Source organism: Phocoena phocoena, chromosome 1 (genome assembly GCF_963924675.1).
Source record: "Phocoena phocoena chromosome 1, mPhoPho1.1, whole genome shotgun sequence".
NCBI lineage: Eukaryota > Metazoa > Chordata > Mammalia > Artiodactyla > Phocoenidae > Phocoena > Phocoena phocoena.
The window spans coordinates 56,505,324-56,527,337 of record NC_089219.1 but is presented as its reverse complement, the minus strand read 5'-3'; the positions used below and the strand labels follow the sequence as shown (position 1 = coordinate 56,527,337).

Sequence of the window (22,014 nt, the reverse complement as noted above, 5' to 3'; positions counted from 1 at the left end):
TTAAGAGATTCTGATTTTTTCATTTATTTTATTGAAGTATAATTGATTTACAATGTTGTTAAAGATTCTGATTTCTAAAGTATCATGAGAAATGGTGTAGAGAAGTATTCTGGTTCAAGCTGGCAGTTTGAGCATATATATATTTCTCTCTTATCTCTGTAGAGACTCAGTTAGGATGAAAGTACATAAATAAATCAAATATATACCCACAACAAAGAAGATAGTCTGAGAAGGTTAAGAGGTTATGAGATTTTGAATTTCTAAAAGATGGAAAACCGAAGGAGATGAACAAAGGAAGCTGCAGACCAGAATATCTCCAGAGTGGGCTATAGCTGAAAAAAAGACAGTTTGCCCTGTTGAATACAGTGGAGATGGGAGGGAGGGCAGTAGCGGGGTGAAAAAATGGAAGGTAAAAACACAGGAAGAAATGAGACCTTTGGCTGAAAACTGGAAACTCTGCATATGAATGGGGCTCTTCTAACTCTGCTACACATGGAAGAGCCTTCATACTCTCCACACCCAAATTGAGGTTTTATTCTCAAAAGTAATTAAGAAATTATCTGGGGAGGAGACCTTCAAGATGGCAGAAGAGTAAGATGTGGAGATCACCTTCCTCCCCACAAATACATCAGAAATACATCTACGTGTGGAACAACTCCTACAGAACACCTACTGAGCGCTGGCAGAAGACCTCAGACCTCCCAAAAGGCAAGAAACTCCCCACGTACCGGGGTAGGGCAAAACAAAAAAGAAAAAAGCAGACTAAAGGATAGGGATGGGACCTGCACCAGTGGGAGGGAGCTGTGAAGGGGGAAAGTTTTCCACACACTAGAAGCCCCTTCACTGGTGGAGACAGGGGCGGGGGTGGCGGGGGGAAGCTTCAGAGCCATGGAGGAGAGGGCAGCAACAGGGATGCGGAGGGCAAAGCAGAGAGATTCCCGCACAGAGGATCGGTGCCGACCAGCACTCACCAGCCCGAGAGGCTTGTCTGCTCACCCGCCAGGGCGGATGGGGGCTGGAAGGTTAGGCTTGAGCTTCGGAGGTCGGATACCAGGGAAAGGACTGGGGTTGGCGGCGTGAACACAGCCTGAAGGGGGCTAGTGCGCCACAGCTAGCTGGGAGGAAGTACAGGAAAAAGTCTGGACCTGCCGAAGAGGCAAGAGACCACAGTTTCAGGGTGCACGAGGAGAGGGGATTCAGAGGACCGCCTAAACGACCTCCAGAGACGGGCTCGAGCTGCGGCTATCAGCGCAGACTCCAGAGACGGGCATGAGACGATAAGACTGCTGCTGCAGCCACCAAGAAGCCTGTGTGCAAGCACAGGTCACTATGCACACCTCCCCTCCGGGGAGCCTGTGCAGCCCGCTACTGCCAGGGTCCCGTGATCCAGTCACAACTTCCCCAGCAGAACACACGGCACGCCTCAGGCTAGGGCAATGTCATGCCAGTCTCTGCGGCCGCAGGCTTGCCCCGCATTCCGTACCTCTCCCTCCCCCAATCCTGAGCGAGCCAGAGCCCCCGAATCAGCTGCTCCTTTAACCGGGTCCTGTCTGAGCGAAGAACACACGCCCTCAGGCGACCTACATGCAGAGGCGAGGCCAAATCCAAAGCTGAACCCCAGGAGCTGTGCGAACATAAAACAGAAAGGGAAATCTCTCCCCAGCCTCAGGAGTAGTAGATTAAATCTCCACAATCAACTTGATGTACCCTGCATCTGTGGAATACCTGAATAGACAATGAATCACCCCAAAATTGAGGCAGTGGATTTTGGGAGCAACTGTAGATTTGGGGTTTGCTTTCTGCATCTAATTTGTTTCTGCTTTTATATTTAACTTTGTGTAGTATTTTGAATTTATTATCATTGGTAGATTTCTTTATTGATTTGGTTGCTCTCTCCCTCCTATTTTTTTATATAGTTTATATATATATTTTTCTTTTTCTCTGTTTGTGACTGTGTATGTGTATGCTTCTTTGTGTGATTTTGTCTGTATATCTTTGCTTTTACAATTTGTCCTAGGGTTCGGCCCGTTTTTGGTTTTTTTTTTTTTTTTAAGTATAGATTTTGGCACTTGTTATAATTGGTGATTGGTTTTTTGGTTTGGTTGCTCTCTTCTTTTTTTTTTCTTTTTTAAATTTTTAAATTTTTTAATTTTAATAATTATTTTTTATTTTAATAACTTTATTTTCTTTTTTTCTCCCTTTTCTTCTGAGCCATGAAGCTGACAGGGTCTTGGTGCTCTGGCCGGGTGACAGGCCTGTGCCTCTGAGGTGGGAGAGATGAGTTCAGGACATTGGTCCACCAGAGACCTCCTGGCTCCACGTAATATCAAATGGTGAAAGCTCTCCCAGAGATCTCTATCTAAACGTTAAGACCCAGCCCCACTCAATGACCAGCAAGCTACAGTGCTGCACACCATATGCCAAACAACTAGCAAGACAAGAACACAATCCCACCCATTATCAGAGAGGCTGCCTAAAATCATAATAAGTCCACAGACACCCCAAAACACACCACTAGACACAGAACTGCCCACCAGAAAGACAAGATCCAGCCTCATCCACCAGAACACAGGCACTAGTCCCCTCCACCAGGAAGCCTACACAACCCACTGAACCAACCTTAGCCACTGGGGGCAGACACCAAAAACAACGGGAACTACGAACCTGCAGCCTGTGAAAAGGAGATGCCAAACATAGTAAGTTAAGCAAAATGAGAAGACAGAGAAATACACAGCAGATGAAGGAGCAGCGTAAAAACCCACCAGACCAAAGAAATGTAGAGGAAATAGGTAGTCTACCTGAAAAATAATTCAGAGTAACGATAGTAAAGATGAACCAAAATCTTGGATATAGAATAGAGAAAATACAAGAAACATTTAACAAGGACCTAGAAGAACTAAAGAGCAAACAAACAATGATGAACAACACAATAAATGAAAATAAAATTCTCTAGAAGGAATCAAGAGCAGAATAACTGAGGCAGAAGAACGGATAAGTGACCTGGAAGATAAAATAGTGGAAATAGCTACTGCAGAGCAGAATAAAGAAAACAGAATGAAATGAATTGAGGACAGTCTTAGAGACCTCTGGGACAACATTAAATGCACCAATATTCAAATTACAGGGGTGCCAGAAGAAGAAGAGAAAAAGAAAGGAACTGAGAAAATATTTGAAGAAATTATAGTTGAAAACTTCCCTAATATGGGAAAAGAAATAGTTAATCCAGTCCAGGAAGCACAGAGAATCCCATACAGGATAAATGCAAGGAGAAAAACACCAAGGCACTTATTAATCAAACTATCAAAAATTAAATACAAAGAAAAATATTAAAAGCAACAAGGGAAAAACAACAAATAACATACAAGGGAATCCCCATAAGGCTAACTGAACTTTCAGCAGAAACTCTGCAAGCCAGAAGGGAGTGGCAGGACATATTTAAAATGATGAAAGGGAAAAACCTACAACCAAGATTACTCTACCCAGCAAGGATCTCATTCAGATACAGCAGAGAAATTAAAACCTTTACAGACAAGCAAAAGCTGAGAGAATTCAGCACCACCAAACCAGCTTTACAACAAATGCTAAAGGAACTTCTCTAGGCAAGAAACACAAGAGAAGGAAAAGACCTACAATAACAAACCCAAAGCAATTAAGAAAATGGGAATAGGAACATGCATATCGATAATTACCTTAAATGTAAATGGATTAAATGCTCCCACCAAAAGACATAGACTGGCTGAATGGATACAGAAACAGGACCCGTATATATGCTGTCTAAAGAGACCCACTGCAGGCCTAAGGACACATACAGACTGAAAGTGAGGGGATGGAAAAAGATATTCCATGCAAATGGAAATTAAAAGAAAGCTGGAGTAGCAATTTGCATATCAAAAAAATAGACTTTAAAAGAAAGACTATTACAAGAGACAAAGAAGGACACCACATAACGATCAAGGGATTGATCCAAGAAGAAGATATAAAAATTGTAAATATTTATGCACCCAACATAGGAGCACCTCAATACATAAGGCAAATACTAACAGCCATAAAAGGGGAAATCGACAGTAACACATTCATAGTAGGGGACTTTAACACCCCACTTTCACCAATGGACAGATCATCCAAAATGAAAATAAATAAGGAAACATGAGCTTTAAATGATACATTAAACAAGATGGACTTAATTGATATTTATAGGACATTCCATCCCAAAACAACAGAATACACTTTCTTCTCAAGTGCTCATGGAACATTCTCCAGGATAGATGATATCTTGGGTCACAAATCAAGCCTTGGTAAATTTAAGAAAATTGAAATCATATCAAGTATCTTTTCCAACTACAATGCTATGAGACTAGATATCAATTACAGGGAAAAAATCCATACAAAATACAAAAACATGGAGGCTAAACAATACACTACTAAATAACCGAGAGATCACTGAAGAAATCAAAGAGAAAATCAAAAAATACCTAGAAACAGATGACAATGAAAACAGGATGACCCAAAACCTATCTGATGCAGCAAAAACAGTTCTAACAGGGAAGTTTGTAGCAATACAACCCTACCTCAAGAAACAACAAACATCTCAAATAAACAATCTAACCTTACACCTAAGAGAAAGAAGAACAAAAAAACCCCAAAGTTAGCAGAAGGAAAGAAATCATAAACATCAGATCTGAAATAAATGAAAAAGAAATGAAGGAAACAACAGCAAAGATCAATGAAACTAAAAGCTGGTTCTTTGAGAAGATAAACAAAATTGATAAACCATTAGCCAGATGCATTGAGAAAAAAAGGGAGAAGACTCAAGTCAACAGAATTAGAAATGAAAAAGGAGAAATAACAACCAACACTGCAGAAACACAAAGGATTATGAGAGATTACTACAAGCAACTCTATGCCAATAAAATGGACAACCTGGAAGAAATGGACAAATTCTTAGAAAAGCACAACCTTCCAAGACTGAATCAGGAAGAAATCGAAAACATAAACAGACCAATCACAAGCACTGAAATTGAGACTGTGATTAAAAATCTTCCAACAAACAAAAGCCCAGGACCAGATGGCTTCACAAGCGAATTCTATCAAACATTTAGAGAAGAGCTAACACTAAACCTTCTCAAATTCTTCCGAAATAGAGCAGAGGAAGGAACAATCCAAAACTCATTTGACGAGGCCACCATCACCCTGATACCAAAACCAGACAAAGATGTCACAAAGAAAGAAAACTACAGGTCAATATGACTGATGAACATAGATGCAAAATCCTCAACAAAATACTAGTAAAGAGAATCCAACAGCACATTAAAAGGATCATACACCATGATCAAGTGGGGTTTATTCCAGGAATGCAAGGATTCTTCAATATATGCAAATCAATCAATGTGATAAACCATATTAACAAATTGAAGGAGAAAAACCATATGATCATCTCTATAGAGGCAGAGAAAGCTTTCAACAGAATTCAACACCCATTTATGATAAAAACCCTCCAGAAAGTAGGCATGCAGGGAACTTACCTCAACATAATAAAGGCCATATATGACAAACCCACAGCCAACATCATTCTCAATGGTGAAAAACTGAAACCATTTCCTCTAAGATTAGGAACAAGACAAGGCTGTCCACTGTCACCACTATTATTCAACATAGTTTTGGAAGTTTTAGCTACAGCAATCAGACAAGAAAGAGAAATAAAGGAATCCAAATTGGAAAAGAAGAAGTGAAACAGTCACTGTTTGCAGATAACATGATACTATACATAGAGAATCCTAAAGATGCTACCAGAAAACTACTAGAGCTAATCAATGAATTTGGTAAAGTAGCAGGATACAAAATTAATGCACAGAAATCTCTTGCATTCCTATACACTAATTATGAAAAATCTGAAACAGAAATTAAGCAAACACTCACATTTACCATTGCTACAAAAAGAACAAAATATCTAGGAATAAACTTACCTAAGGAGACAAAAGATCAGTATGCAGAAAACTCTAAGACACTGATGAAAGAAATTAAAGATGATACAAATAGATGGAGAGATATACCATGTTCTTGGATTGGAAGAATCAACATTGTGAAAATGACTCTACTACCCAAAGCAATCTACAGATTCAATGCAATCCCTATCAAACTACCAATGGCATTTTTCAATGAACTAGAACAAAAAATTTCACAATTTGTTTGGAAACACAAAAGACCCCGAATAGCCAAAGCAATCTTGAGAAAGAAAAACGGAGCTGGAGGAATCAGGCTCCCTGACTTCAGACTGTACTACAAAGCTACACTAATCAAGACAGTATGGTACTGGCACAAAGACATAAAGATAGATCAATGGAACAGGATAGAAAGCCCATAGATAAACCCACGCACATATGGTCACCTTATCTTTGATAAAGGAGGCAGGAATGTACAGTGGAGAAAGGACAGCATCTTCAATAAGTGGTGCTGGGAAAACTGGACAGCTACATGTAAAAGAATGAAATTAGAACACTCGCTAACACCGTACACAAAATCAACACAAAATGGATTAAAGACCTAAATGTAAGGCCAGACACTATCAAACTCTTAGAGGAAAACACAGGCAGAACACTCTATGACATAAATCATAGCAAGATCCTTTTTTTCCCACCTCCTAGTGTAATGGAAATAGAAACAAAAAAAAAACAAATGGGACCTAATGAAACTTAAAAGCTTTCACACAGCAAAGCACACCATAAACAAGACCAAAAGACAACCCTTAGAATGGGAGAAAAGGAGCTCCTGAGACGGGCGTGAGCCGCGGCTAGAACCGCGGACCCCAGAGATGGGCGGGAGACACTAAGCCTGCTGCTGCCGCCACCAAGGGGCCTGTGTGCAAGCACAGGTCACTATCTACACCCCTCTTCAGGGGAGCCTGTGCAGCCCGCCACTGCCAGGTTCCTGGGATCCAGGGACAACTTCCCCGGGAGAACGCACAGCGGGCCTCAGGCTGGTGCAACGTCACGCCGGCCTCTGCCGCCACAGGCTCGCCCCTCACTCCGCGCCCCTCTGTTCCCCTGGCCTGAGTGAGCCAGAGCCCCGAATCAGTGGCTCCTTTAACCCCGTCCTGTCTGAGCAAAAAACAGATGCCCTCCAGCGACCTACACGCAGAGGTGGGGCCAAATCCAAAGCTGAGCCCCTGGGAGCTGTGCAAACAAAGAAGAGAAAGGGAAATCTCTCCCAGCACCCTCAGAAGCAGCAGATTAAAGCTCCACAATTAACTTGATGTACCCTACATCTGTGGAATACATGAATAGACAACGAGTCATCCCAAATTGAGGAGGTGGGCTTCCAGAGAAAGATCTATGATTTTTTTCCCCTTTCCCCTTTTTATGAGTGTGTACGTGTATGCTTCTGTGTGAGATTTTGTCTGTATAGCTTTGCTTCCACCATTTGTCCTAGGGTTATATCCGTCTGTTTTTTTTTTTCTTAATTTATTTTTTCTAAATAATTAATTTTAATAACTTTATTTAATTTTACTTTATCTTCTTTCTCGCTCTCTCTCTCTTTCCTTCCTTCCCTCCAGGAGGTGGACTTTGAGAGCAGGATTTATGATTTTTTTCCCCTTTTTCTCTTTTTGTGAGTGTGTATGTATATGCTTCTCTGTGAGATTTTGTCTGAATAGCTTTGATTCCACCATCTGTCCTAAGGTTCTATCCGTCCGTTTTTTTTTTTTTTTTACTAATTATTTTTTAATTTAATTACTTTATTTTACTTTATCTTATTTCTTTCTTTTTTCCTTCCTTCCCTCCTTCCTTCCTCCCACCATCCCTCCCTCCTTTCTTTCTTTTATTTTCTTCTTTCTTCCTTTCTTTTTTCCCTCCTTCCTTCCTTCCCTTTCTTTCTTTCTTTCTTTCTTCCTACTTCTACTAATACTTTCTCTCTACTTTTTCTCCCTTTTATTCTGAGCTGTGTGGATGAAAGACTCTTGGTGCTGCAGCCAGGAGTCAGGGCTGTGCCTCTGAGGCGGGAGAGCCAACTTCAGGACACTGGTGAAAAAGAGACCTCCCAGCTCCACAGAATATCAAAAGGTGAAAATCTCCCAGAGATCTCCATCTCAACACCAGCACCCAGCTTCACTCAACGACCAGCAAGCTACAGTGCTGGACACCACATGCCAAACAACCAGCAAAACAGGAACACAACCCCACCCATTAGCAGAGAGGCTGCCTAAAATCATAATAAGTCCACAGACACCCCAAAACACACCACCAGATGTGGACCTGCCGACCAGAGAGACAAGATCCAGACTCATCCACCAGAACACAGGCACTAGTCCCCTCCACCAGGAAGCCTACACAACCCACAGAACCAACCTTTGCCACTGGGGACAGACATCAAACACAACAGGAACTATGAACCTGCAGCCTGCAAAAAGGAGACCCCAAACACAGTAAGATAAGCAAAATGAGAAGACAGAAAAACACACAGCAGATGAAGGAGCAAGATAAAAACCCACCAGACCTAACAAATGAAGAGGAAATAGGCAGTCTACCTGAAAAAGAATTCAGAATAATGATACTAAGATGATCCAAAATCTTGTAAATAGAACAGACAAAATGCAAGAAACATTTAACAAGGACCAGGAAGAACTAAAGATGAAACAAACAATGATGAACAACACAATAAATGACATGAAAAATACTCTAGATGGGATCAATAGCAGAATAACTGAGGCAGAAGAACGGATAAGTGACCTGGAAGATAAAATAGTGGAAATAACTACTGCAGAGCAGAATAAAGAAATAAGAATGAAAAGAACTGAGGATAGTCTCAGAGACCTCTGGACAACATTAAATGCATGAACATTCGAATTATAGGGGTTCCAGAAGAAGAAGAGAAAAAGAAAGGAACTGAGAAAATATTTGAAGAGATTATAGTTGAAAACTTCCCTAAGATGGGAAAGGAAATAGTTAATCAAGTCCAGGAAGCACAGAGAATCCCATACAGGATAAATCCAAGGAGAAATGCACCAAGACACATATTAATCAAACTGTCAAAAATTAAATACAAAGAAAGCATATTAAAAGCAGCAAGGGAAAAACAACAAATAACACACAAGGGAATCCCCATAAGGTTAACAGCTGATCTCTCAGCAGAAACTCTGCAAGCCAGAAGGGAGTGGCAGGGCATACTGAAAATGATGAAGGAGAAAAACCTGCAACCAAGATTACTCTACCCAGCAAGGATCTCATTCAGATTTGATACAGAAATTAAAACCTGTACAGACAAGCAAAAGTTGAGAGAGTGCAGCACCACCAAACCAGCTTTAAAACAAATGCTAAAGGAACTTCTCTAGACAAGAAACATAAGAGAAGGAAAAGACCTATAATAACGAACCCAAAACAATTTAGAAAATGGGAATAGGAACATACATATCGATAATTACCTTAAATGTAAATGGATTAAATGCTCCCACCAAAAGACACAGATTGGCTGAATGGATACAAAAACAAGACCCATATATATGCTGTCTAAAAGAGACCCACTTCAGAACTAAGGACACATACAGACTGAAAGTGAGGGGATGGAAAAAGATATTCCATGCAAATGGAAACCAAAAGAAAGCTGGAGTAGCAATTCTCATATCATACAAAACAGACTTTAAAATAAAGACTATTAGAAGAGACAAAGAAGGACACCACATAACGATCAAGGGATTGATCCAAGAAGAAGATATAACAATTGTAAATATTTATGCACCCAACATAGGAGCACCTCAATACATAAGGCAAATACTAACAGCCATAAAAGGGGAAATCGACAGTAACACATTCATAGTAGGGGACTTTAACACCCCACTTTCACCAATGGACAGATCATCCAAAATGAAAATAAATAAGGAAACATGAGCTTTAAATGATACATTAAACAAGATGGACTTAATTGATATTTATAGGACATTCCATCCCAAAACAACAGAATACACTTTCTTCTCAAGTGCTCATGGAACATTCTCCAGGATAGATGATATCTTGGGTCACAAATCAAGCCTTGGTAAATTTAAGAAAAGTGAAATCATATCAAGTATCTTTTCCAACTACAATGCTATGAGACTAGATATCAATTACAGGAAAAAAATCCATACAAAATACAAAAACATGGAGGCTAAACAATACACTACTTAATAACGAAGTGATCACTGCACAAATCAAAGAGGAAATTAAAAAATACCTAGAAACAAATAACAATGGAGACAATGACCCAAAACCTATGGGATGCAGCAAAAGCAGTTCTAAGGGGGAAGTTTATAGCAATACAAGCCCACCTTAAGAAACAGGAAACATCTCGAATAAACAACCTAACCTTGCACCTAAAGCATTTAGAGAAAGAAGAACAAAAAAACCCCAAAGTTAGCAGAAGGAAAGAAATCATAAAAATCAGATCAGAAATAAATGAAGAAGAAATGAAGGAAACAACAGCAAAGATCAATAAAACTAAAAGCTGGTTCTTTGAGAAGATAAACAAAATAGATAAACCATTAGCCAGACTCATCAAGAAAAAAAGGGAGAAGACTCAAATCAATAGAATTAGAAATGAAAAAGGAGAAGTAACAACTGACACTGCAGAAATACAAAAGATCATGAGAGATTACTACAAGCAACTCTATGCCAATAAAATGGACAACCTGGAAGAAATGGACAAATTCTTAGAAATGCACAACCTGCCAAGACTGAATCAGGAAGAAATAGAAAATATGAACAGACCAATCACAAGCACTGAAATTGAAACTGTGATTAAAAATCTTCCAACAAACAAAAGCCCAGGACCAGATGGCTTCACAGGCGAATTCTATCAAACATTTAGAGAAGAGCTAACACCTATCCCTCCCAAACTCTCCCGAAATATAGCAGAAGGAGGAACACTCCCAAATTCCTTCTACGAGGCCACCATCACCTAGATACCAAAACCAGACAACGATGTCACAAAGAAAGAAAACTACAGGTCAATATCACTGATGAACATAGATGCAAAAATGCTCAACAAAATATTAGCAAACAGAATCCAACAGCACATTAAAAGGATCATACACCATGATCAAGTGGGGTTTATGCCAGGAATGCAAGGATTCTTCAATATACACAAATTAATCAATGTGATACACCATATTAACAAATTGAAGGAGAAAAACCATATGATCACCTCAATAGATGCAGAGAAAGCTTTTGACAAAATTCAACATCCATTTATGATAAAAACCCTCCAGAAAGTAGGCATAGAGGGAACTTACCTCAACATAATAAAGGCCATATATGACAAACCCACAGCCAATATCATCCTCAATGGTGAAAAACTGAAAGCATTTCCACTAAGATCAGTAACAAGACAAGGTTGCCCACTCTCATCACTCTTATTCAATATAGTTTTGGAAGTTTTAGTCACAGCAATCAGAGAAGAAAAGGAAATAAAAGGAATCCAAATTGGAAAAGAAGAAGTAAAGCTGTCACTGTTTGCAGATAACATGATACTATACATAGAGAATCCTAAAGATGTTACCAGAAAACTACTAGAGCTAATCAATGAATTTGGTTAAGTTGCAGGATACAAAGTTAATGCACAGAAATCTCTTGCATTCCTATACACTAATTATGAAAAATCTGAAAGTGAAAACAAGAGAAGACTCCCATTTACCACTGCAACAAAAAGAATAAAATATCTAGGAATAAACCTACCTAAGGAGACAAAAGACCTGTATGCAGAAAATTATAAGACACTGATGAAAGAAATTAAAGATGATACAAATAGATGGAGAGATATACCATGTTCTTGGAATGGAAGAATCAACAATGTGAAAATGACTCTACTACCCAAAGCAATCTACAGATTCAATGCAGTCCCTATCAAACTACCACTGGCATTTTTCACAGAACTAGAACAAAAAATTTCACAATTTGCATGGAAACACAAAAGACCCCGAATAGCCAAAGCAATCTTGGGAAAGAAAAACGGAGCTGGAGGAATCAGGCTCCCTGACTTCAGACTATACTACAAAGCTACAGTAATCAAGACAATATGGTACTGGCACAAAAACAGAAAGATCAATGGAACAGGATAGAAATTCCAGAGATAAACCCACGCACATATGGTCACCTTATCTTTGATAAAGGAGGCAGGAATGTACAGTGGAGAAAGGACAGCCTCTTTAATAACTGGTGCCTGGAAAACTGGACAGGTACATGTAAAAGTATGAGATTAGATCACTCCCTAACACCATACACAAAAATAAGCTCAAAATGGATTAAAGACCTAAATGTAGGGCCAGAAACTATCAAACTCTTAGAAGACAACATAGGCAGAACACTCTATGACAAATCACAGCAAGATCCTTTTTGACCAACCTCCTCGAGAAATGGAAACAAAAACCAAAACAAATGGGACCTAATGAAACTTCAAAGCTTTTGCACAGCAAAGGAAACCATAAATAAGACCAAAAGACAACCCTCAGAATGGGAGAAAATATTTGCAAATGAAGCTACTGACAAAGGATTAATTTCCAAAATTTACAAGCAGCTCATGCAGCTCAATATCAAAAAAACAAACAACCCAATCCAAAAATGGGCAGAAGATCTAAATAGACATTTCTCCAAAGAAGATATACAGAGTGCCAACAAACACATGAAAGAATGCTCTACATCACGAATCATTAGGGAAATGCAAATCAAAACTACAAAGAGATATCATCTCACACCAGTCAGAATGGCCATCATCAAAAAATCTGGAAACAATAAATGCTGGAGAGGGTGTGGAGAAAAGGGAACACTCCTGCACTGCTGGTGGGAATGTGAATTGGTACAGCCACTATGGAGAACAGTATGGAGGTTCCTTAAAATACTACAAATAGAACTACCATATGACCCAGCAATCCCACTACTGGGCATATACCCTGAGAAAACCATAATTCAAAAAGAGTCATGTACCAAAATGTTCATTGCAGCTCTATTTACAATAGCCCGGAGATGGAAACAACCTAAGTGTCCATCATCGGATGAATGGATAAAGAAGATGTGGCACATATATACAATGGAATATTACTCAGCCATAAAAAGAAACGAAATTGAGCTATTTGTAATGAGGTGGATAGACCTAGAGTCTGTCATGCAGAGTGAAGTAAGTCAGAAAGAGAAAGACAAATACTGTGTGCTAACCCATATATATGGAATTTTAGAGAAAAAAATGTCATGAAGAACCTAGGGGTAAGACAGGAATAAAGACACAGACCTACTGGAGAACGGACTTGAGGATATGGGGAGGGGGAAGGGTGAGCTGTGACAAAGCGAGAGAGAGGCATGGACATATATACACTACGAAACGTAAGGTAGATAGCTACTGGGAAGCAGCCGTATAGCACAGGGATATCAGCTTGGTGCTTTGTGACCACCTTGAAGGGTGGGATAGGGAGGGTGGCAGGGAGGAACATGCAAGAGGGAAGAGATATGGGAACATATGTATATGTATAACTGATCCACTTTGTTATAAAGCAGAAACTAACACACCATTGTAAAGCAATTATACCCCAATAAAGATGTTAAAAAAAAAGAAAAGCACACCATAAACAAGACCAAAAGACAACCCTCAGAATGGGAGAAAATATTTGCAAATGAATCAATGGACAAAGGATTAATCTCCAAAATTTACAAGCAGCCCATGCAGCTCAATATCAAAAAAACACACAACCCAATCCAAAAATGGGCAGAAGACCTAAACAGACATTTCTCCAAAGAAGATATACAGACTGCCAACAAACACATGAAAGAATGCTCAACATCACTAATCATGAGAGAAATGCAAATCAAAACTACCATGAGGTATCACCTCACACCAGTCAAAATGGCCACCATCAAAAAATCTACAAACAATAAATGCTGGAGAGGGTTTGGAGAAAAGGGAACCCTCTTGCACTGTTGGTGAGAATGTAAATTGATACAGCCACTATGGAGAACAGTATGGAGGTTCCTTAAAAAACTAAAAAGAGAACTACCATACGAACCAGCAATTCCACTACTGGGCATATACCCTGCGAAAACCATAATTCAAAAAGAGTCATGTACCAAAATGTTCATTGCAGCTCTATTCACAATCGCCAGGACATGGAAGCAACCTAAGTGTCCATGGACAGATCAATGGATAAAGAAGATGTGGCACATATATACAATGGAATATTACTCAGCCATAAAAAGAAACAAAATTGATTTATTTGTAGTGAAGTGGATGGACCTATAGTCATATACAGTGAAGTGAGTCAGAAAGAGATAAACAAATACCGTATGTTAACAATATATATGGAATTAAATAGAAAATAAATAAGGTTCTGAAGAACCTAGGGGCAGGACAAGCGTAACGACCCAGATGTAGAGAATGGACTTGAGGACACAGGGAGGGGGAAGGATAAGCTGGGACAAAGTCAGAGATCGGCATGGACATATATACACTACGAAATGTAAAATAGACAGCTAGTGGGAGGCGGCCGCATGGCACAGCGAGATCAGCTTGGTGCTTTGTGACTGCCTAGAGGGGTGGGATAGGGAGCTTTGGGGGGAGACACAGGAAGGGGGAGATATGGGGATGTGTGTGTATGTATAGCTGATTCACTTTGCTGTAAGGCAGAAACTAGAACACCATTTTAAAGCAATTATACTCCAATAAAGATGTTAAATAAATAAATACAAAAAAAAAAGGACATTATCTGGGGAGGAATCTAGCAGCTGTGAGGTACTGGTGTCTATGACCATATCTCTCCTCATCTAGCCAGAGCCCTGTCCACCCATTTAGGCCAACAATCCCTGCTTATGTGCATCATGCTTTTCCAGTCAGCCTATTATTTTATTCTTAAACATGAAAGAAAAACAAAGGGTTTCTAGATATACGGGGAAATTGTGAGATTAAAAAAAAATAAAGCCAAGATAAATAGGAGGAGAACATGATCCTAGCAGAAACAGAGAATTCAGGGAATAAAAGAAAAGAGAATTTCTAAAACAAACAATGATCCTCTAAATTTGTATTTCTAGTAAGACTTAAGAAAATATTGCATGCATAAAACCAGAACAGAATAAAAAGAAAATGAATATTTGGAAATTTACAAATATAAATAGCAAATAAATGTTTAATAGAAGCACTGAAAAAACAGGGTACGGCAAGGTCTCAAACGTGAAACAAACATATTAGAGAAGTGATAAGAAATATAGAAGATCTATGCAGAGGGTTCAACATCCATCTAATACAGATTCTAGAAAGAGATCCAAAAAAATAAGAGGAGAGGAAGTTATCAAAGAAATAATATAATTGCTTAGAGTTGACAGGAGACATGGAATCAAAAGTGTCTTCACATGAGGACAAAGTTACATGAAAAAGAACCCCCCTAAATAGATTTAGACCTATCTCTAAAATTTTAGAACATCAATAATGGGGAGGATATTTTACAAGTCACAAATCTGCAAGTAACCAGTGAGGAGTAAAAATCAGAATGGCATCTGACTTCTCAGAAGTGATACTGATGCTAAATGATAAGGCAGGAATTGTCTCAAAGTTTTATTGGAAAGGCTCGTCGACCTGGAAATTGATATTCCACCAAACTATCAAGCGAGGAAGGCACAATAAAGAGAATTTCAGGCATACACAGATTCCGACTTACACAATATTTCCTGGCAGGTCATATAAGGAATTAGTTAATCAATAAGGAGGAAGGGAAAAATATCTAGAAAACAGTATCCGTTAGAAACCAGTTAAGGGAAAATTCAGAGTGATGGCTTGCAGCAATTTTAGAAAAGGCCTAATCCAGATTGCAGCAGGAGGATAAAGGGTTTCCTGGACAGGGTGCCCTGGGAACAGGTCTCAGTGAAGAAGCTTATATAATATCAGCACACAGAAGGTTAAAAAAAATTTTTTTTTAAAGAAGCAATTTGAAACTCCAGAAAAAGCAAAACAAACACAAAACAAAACATAAAAACTAAAAATGAAGCCAAGTAAAATTTGGCACAATTTAAATGAACAGGGTGGAATGTTTCTAAAATTTTTTTGAAAAACATTCTCCTGTGACACTGGAACCACCAAAAAGTGTGGTAATATAATCACATATTACTTGCTTCTGCAAGGAACAATATTTACATACTCATGCAAATGCAGTTTACTGGGTTTTTTATTTTTTAAAATGAACCCATAGACAAATTATAGCACAGAACATATTATCAACCCTGACTTAAGTAAAAGTGTAAAGTTACAGTTGACAGAGATTGGGAAGTGGAGGGAGAAATGGAGGGAAGGGTAAGAGTGCTAATGTCTTTATTTTATTAAAAAGAAAAAATGGGGGAAGGGGAGCTCCAAGAAAGAGTCTCTATTTCGTTGAACAAGAAATGGAGTTTAAGAAGATTCTTCTGAGGTTGCAGAGTGATTACTGAAGGAATTGAAAAATGTGACAAACTATATATGGTAGGAGCATGGGGAAAGAAGGGGAGAAAAAGTATGTGTATAAATAAATCCTCATTATAGCCAGAAATCAGTAAATAATGTCTACATTTCATATGCCATAAGCATATTATTTTTAGAAATATAAAGGTGACCTGCCAGAAAAATTAAAAGCAATCCAATTTAAAGTAATGGCACTTGGGAAGCAAAACTAAAGGTAGAGAAGGGTGCAGAAGAGACTATACTGTCCAATAAATGTTTTCCCATACTATTTCACTATTAAACCATGCACACTAGGCATACCATAATGCAAAATGATTTTTTAAAATAATGGGACATATCAAGGCATATACTCCCAGAGAACAAAGAGACATATACAACCATGTGTCCTGTATCATTGTTTATAATAAATAGAAAAGAGTTTTCTATCCATCAGCAGGGGAATGGATATATGAATTGTGGTATATATTCATAGGATGAAATATTATGGATCAAATTATTAAACTAAATGAAATATATCAACAAGAAGATATCTCAAAAAGAATGCTGAAAAAAAAGAATGCTGAGAAAATAATAATTTTTGAATGATATGGGAGATGTATTAATATTAACAATAACCAAATGTATTATTGTTCATTGGTCATGGATACATACATGCAGATGTAAGAAAAAAGGTGTTGTATAAAAGCATGAACTAGACAAATACATACTATATTCTTGAAAGTGGGTGCCCTAGGAAGGGAAGGAGAGACTAAAACTAGTAAGGGCAACAAGCAGGACAAACTTTATCTATAATTTTTCTTAATAAAAATATACGAGGCAAATATGAGAAAATTTTAAGATATTGTGTTAGTACACAGACGTTTTTATATTACTCCATTTTATGTACTTATATTGTCTTAAAATAATTTTAAAGGGTAAAAGGAAATGGAACATACAAAAGAAAGAAAATCAAGGGGAAATTATGTGAGAGAATTTTCATCACATATGGTATCATCCTATACCGACGTTGTTTTAAACAAATGTGGGTTTTTGGGAAATACCTCAGAATACTGGTTTTTTTCATCTTTGATTTGAATACTTACAGGTTTAGTATGGATTTTGATTTACTATAAAGGGAAGGAGAATGATAGCTTAAAAAGTAGAAGAAATTAATTAATTAATTTTAGGGGACATTTTAGAAATCGGGTTTATTGTCTAGAAATTACAGGTATAGATAAAAATCAATGTTCAAAAAGATCTGAATTTGAAGAACAAATTAAGGGAAATAGTTTATACAAAAATTATTACCTCCTTTTAAACAATACTGTATTTGAATTGTTTTTAAAAACAATGGGCTCCCATAGTCCGTTTGCTTTGCAATGCGTTGTGGGGTTTTTGTGTTTCCTTTTGTTTTAGAATTGGAAATCTCAAATTTTGCTTATCCATTTCATCATTTGATGGATATTTGGGTTGTTTCCATGTTTTGACCATTATGAACACTGTTGCTATGAACATTCATATACAAGCTTCTGTGTAGATATATGACTTCATTTCTATTGGATATATACCTAGCAGTGGATTGTTGGGTCATATGGTAATTCTATGTTTAACTGTTGGAGAACTGTCAAGACTATTTTCCAAAAGCGCTGCACCATTTTCACATTCCCATCAGCAGTGCAGGAGAGTTACAATTTCTCCACATTCTCACCAACACTTATTATCTGTCATTTTAATTATAGCCATCCTAGCTAGTGTAAAGTGCTACCTTGTGTTTTTGGTTTGCATTCCCCTAATCGCTAATGATGTTGAGCATATATATATTCATTTGTGCTTATGGCTATTGGTACATCTTCTTTGCAGAAGTGTCTATTCAGCTCCTTTGCCAATTTTTTTGTGTGTTGATATGCGTAACATAAAATTTACCATTTCAACTATTTTTAAGTGTATAATTTAGGGGCATTAGTACATTAAGCAATACATTGTTAATATGGAATCGATGGCTAGGGTATCAATTTGAGTCCAATGGACCTGAGGTTAACCAAGATATTCACACCTACAGGCTGGATGATCAAGACAAACTACAGAACCACTCTGTGCCTCAGTTTTGTCATCAGAAAATATAAGGCTATTAGGTCTACGAGATAATTAAATAAAATAATATGAATACGAAAGTATGGAGCAGAGAGTAAATTTGTCTTGTCCTCTTTAGAAATATAATGTGAATTATACTATATTATTTTTCCCTAAAAAAATATATTTTAGTTATTTAGGAGATTAAAGTAGAAGATGAAATTTTAAGAAGTTATTGAATTTTAGAAGATTAGATTTTTATCATTAGTAAAACCTTTGAAATTATATTCTTCTTTACTCTTCAAATATCCCCAAAACTGATTTATTCCTAATTGTGTACCTGTTAAACCCTAGTAATAAACTAAGCATCTTGAGGGCTAGTTATGCTTAAAGAATATCTTAACAAGATTATGAAGTCTAACACTGGCAAAAGTAAAAAAAAAAAAAAAAAAAAAATCAGTCTTACAAATAAGGACATTCACACCTACTGTACTTAAAAAATTCTTCACACTTCCTCAGTTTACCAGAACCTGGGGAAATGTGATGATATTTCCGTCTATTGTATATGTCTGCCAGATGATCTGCTGTGGCATTACACTCCTCCTCTGGGAGCTCAGCGGGGTAGAGCATAGGCTAAAAACAGTCACTGACTGAACCGACATCCACCAAGTGGTTCCTTTGTGTCGGGCATTTTCTGGAAAAGGGAAAAGCCATTTGGTGCAGGTCCAAACTGCATTTTGCTTAGGTGGGCCTAATCATTTCCCTGCCCTGGTAAACACGTAGAAACCATTTTCCTGGTGGTTCATAGAGGAGATTTCAGAGCTTAACATATTGAAGACAGAGTGTTTGAGCTTCTCTGAAAGAGACAGTAAGGTGGTTATTCCCTACATTTATATATACTGACATGGTGAAGCTTTTAATTTTTTATTTAGATAGGTATTTAGATTTTTTAGACAAAACTCCTCTCACATTCAAAGAAGAAAAAACCCCAATATTTAAGAAAAATAATCTCCTTACTCTTTGTCTTTTAATCTCCCTGCTTTCAGCTTGCAAATGTGCTAAGGTACTTCCTACCACAGGGCTTTGTATTCACCAGCGGACTTGCTGGGCTCTACCCTCCACCACAAATCTTAATGACTGCTCATTTTCCAGATCTCAGCTCACCCCCATCCCACACACGACACTCAGCACACTGGGCCCTTTCTTTCACAACACGTAGTTTATCATTATTAGCGTCTGTAATATTATCATAATATATATTACATATAACATATATAATGTATATTGTTATTTCGGTTATAAATTGATTAATGCTTATCTTCCCCATAGACTGCACACTCCAAGAGTTCCTGTTTTCTGACCATTTTAACCCTAAGGCCTAGCATAGTGACTGGCATAGGATAACTATTCAATAAATACCCCTTGAATGAATGGATGGAATGAATTAATGAATTTTAAAATAAATAAACCATTTTAGAGAGAGAAAAGAAAAGTTTTTTCTATTCTGCTTTTAACCAAGTCACTCCTCTATGACCTCACTGTCTTACTGCCTAGATGGTAAGGAAAATCTCTTACAAATTGCTTTCCCAGAGCCTAGCAACATCCTAGACTTACATGTAAATACTTATTCTCATTTTGTGCTTGCTGAATGAATGACAAACAAATACATATGGCTGAAATATCACTATCACTACAATAAACGTCACTGTAAGAATTCATAACAGAAGAGAAAGAAGAGGAACAAATACTTTACTAATTGAAAAAACCATCAGCTCTGCTTTAATGAAAGGAGACTCCGTGTCTTACAGTGAGTAAGGGCATAGCTGAGAAGTGTATGGGTGTGGGGCTGGTTAGATTCAGGCTAAGTGAAGTTCCTATAACGAGAATGACCATATGTAAAACTACACTGCTACCATGTCTGAAGATGTGGCACTGTCTCTTCCACTGAAAGATTACAATTCAAATGTCTGCATTATTTTGCCCACATTATTACATATCTGTTCACTAATTCATTCATCGGTAAACTGTAGAGCAGTGTTTTCTAACCGCAAATCATATCTGTTAGTATGTGAATGAATGTAGAGGGCTGTAACCAGTATTTTTGAAATGAAACAGAATTTTGAAAACAGAGGGCGTTGCAAATAGTAAAACTGTTTTGAGCATCTTTTGTTTCAGTTTTGCATATTATCTACATCTACTCATTTACTAGGTTGCAAGGTAAAGCATTTTTCTCACTGTGGGTCATGGTCAAAAAAAAAAAAAATCGAAAGCCAGAGAGAACACTTACTAATAGAACAGGCTCCAAAGTCAGACAAATTAGAAAACTAAGCCAGACTCTAAAACAAGTTACCTAACCATTATAAGCTTTAGGTTTTTTCTTCTATAAAATGGAGATTATAATACTTATCCCACAGGGTAACTGAAAGAATAACATAAAACATGTAAATATGTAAAATAATGATAACTAATACTTGTTGAGACAATACTATGTCAGAAGTACTATCTTCTTTAGTCCCCCAAACAACCCAATGAGGTAAGTTCTATTAAACCTCATTTTACAGGAGAGGAAACAGAGATACTGAGAATTGAAGTAAAAATCTTAATGAGTGTAAGAATATGTATCTCAGTGATTTGCACATAAATAAATGGACATTATTATAAGATATCAGCAAGTCATTAATAAATCCTGACCCTAGTACTTTGCCTTTAGCAGGAGAAGCTCAACAATAGTTGTGATTGGTAAAACACAGCCCTTGAACTTGGAACACTCTTCACAATAAAAAATAAAATGCTCCAGGAACTTAAAGGGGGCAGAAATTCTTCTGAACTACATTTGTTCACAAAAGGCTTGGGGAAAGAAGAGCTTAGAGCAAGGTCTTCATTGACGTGGAAGGGTCTGTAGAGGTGAGGAGAATAGTGTAGGCATGACTAAGGCCCACGGACAGAAAAAATGAAATCTGTAGGTTGATAACAGATTGTAGAGAGAAGTCATTGAGTACTTGATCTTGTAACTAAAAGAAAACCACTGAAGACTGGTAACAGTGACTAATGATGACACAGTTATTGAGACTGCATAATAACCTCCATATGATTATTGTTCAAAACAGCGTGAAGATATTTTGCCATGAAAATTGAATTCTATTTTCCCAATTTTATGGGTGGAAAGCCAACCTTGCTTCAAGGGAAATTATGGGAATTAATGATACATTTGTTAAACTCTAGAGTTTTCTGAGAAATTCTATTATAAAGTGCGAATTATTTTATTAGAGTTGACTAATTGTTTCATAAAGTAGCTTGAAAGGAACTATCTCCATAAATGTAAGTTTTATTATGATAATTGCATTTTTCAGATTGCAGTATTTGAGGAAAGGATTATTTATATAGTTTTTAATTGATTTAAGTAATTATGGAGATAATTACAGGGGTTAAAAAAATATTGATTCCAGCCTTTTCCTAAGGACAATTATACCAAAAAAGTATATACAAATATTTGTTCTCCACCAGATTTGACTCTAATATTCTAATATTTATTTTATTATA

The 22,014-nt window shown here is 37.6% G+C and overlaps 1 protein-coding gene across 1 annotated transcript in view; it reads right to left on the bottom strand.

The window, feature by feature from the left end:
• The window catches only part of LEPR (leptin receptor), a 76,885-nt gene that overhangs the window by 5,734 nt on the left and 49,137 nt on the right, over nucleotides 1-22,014 (bottom strand). The window lies entirely within an intron of this gene.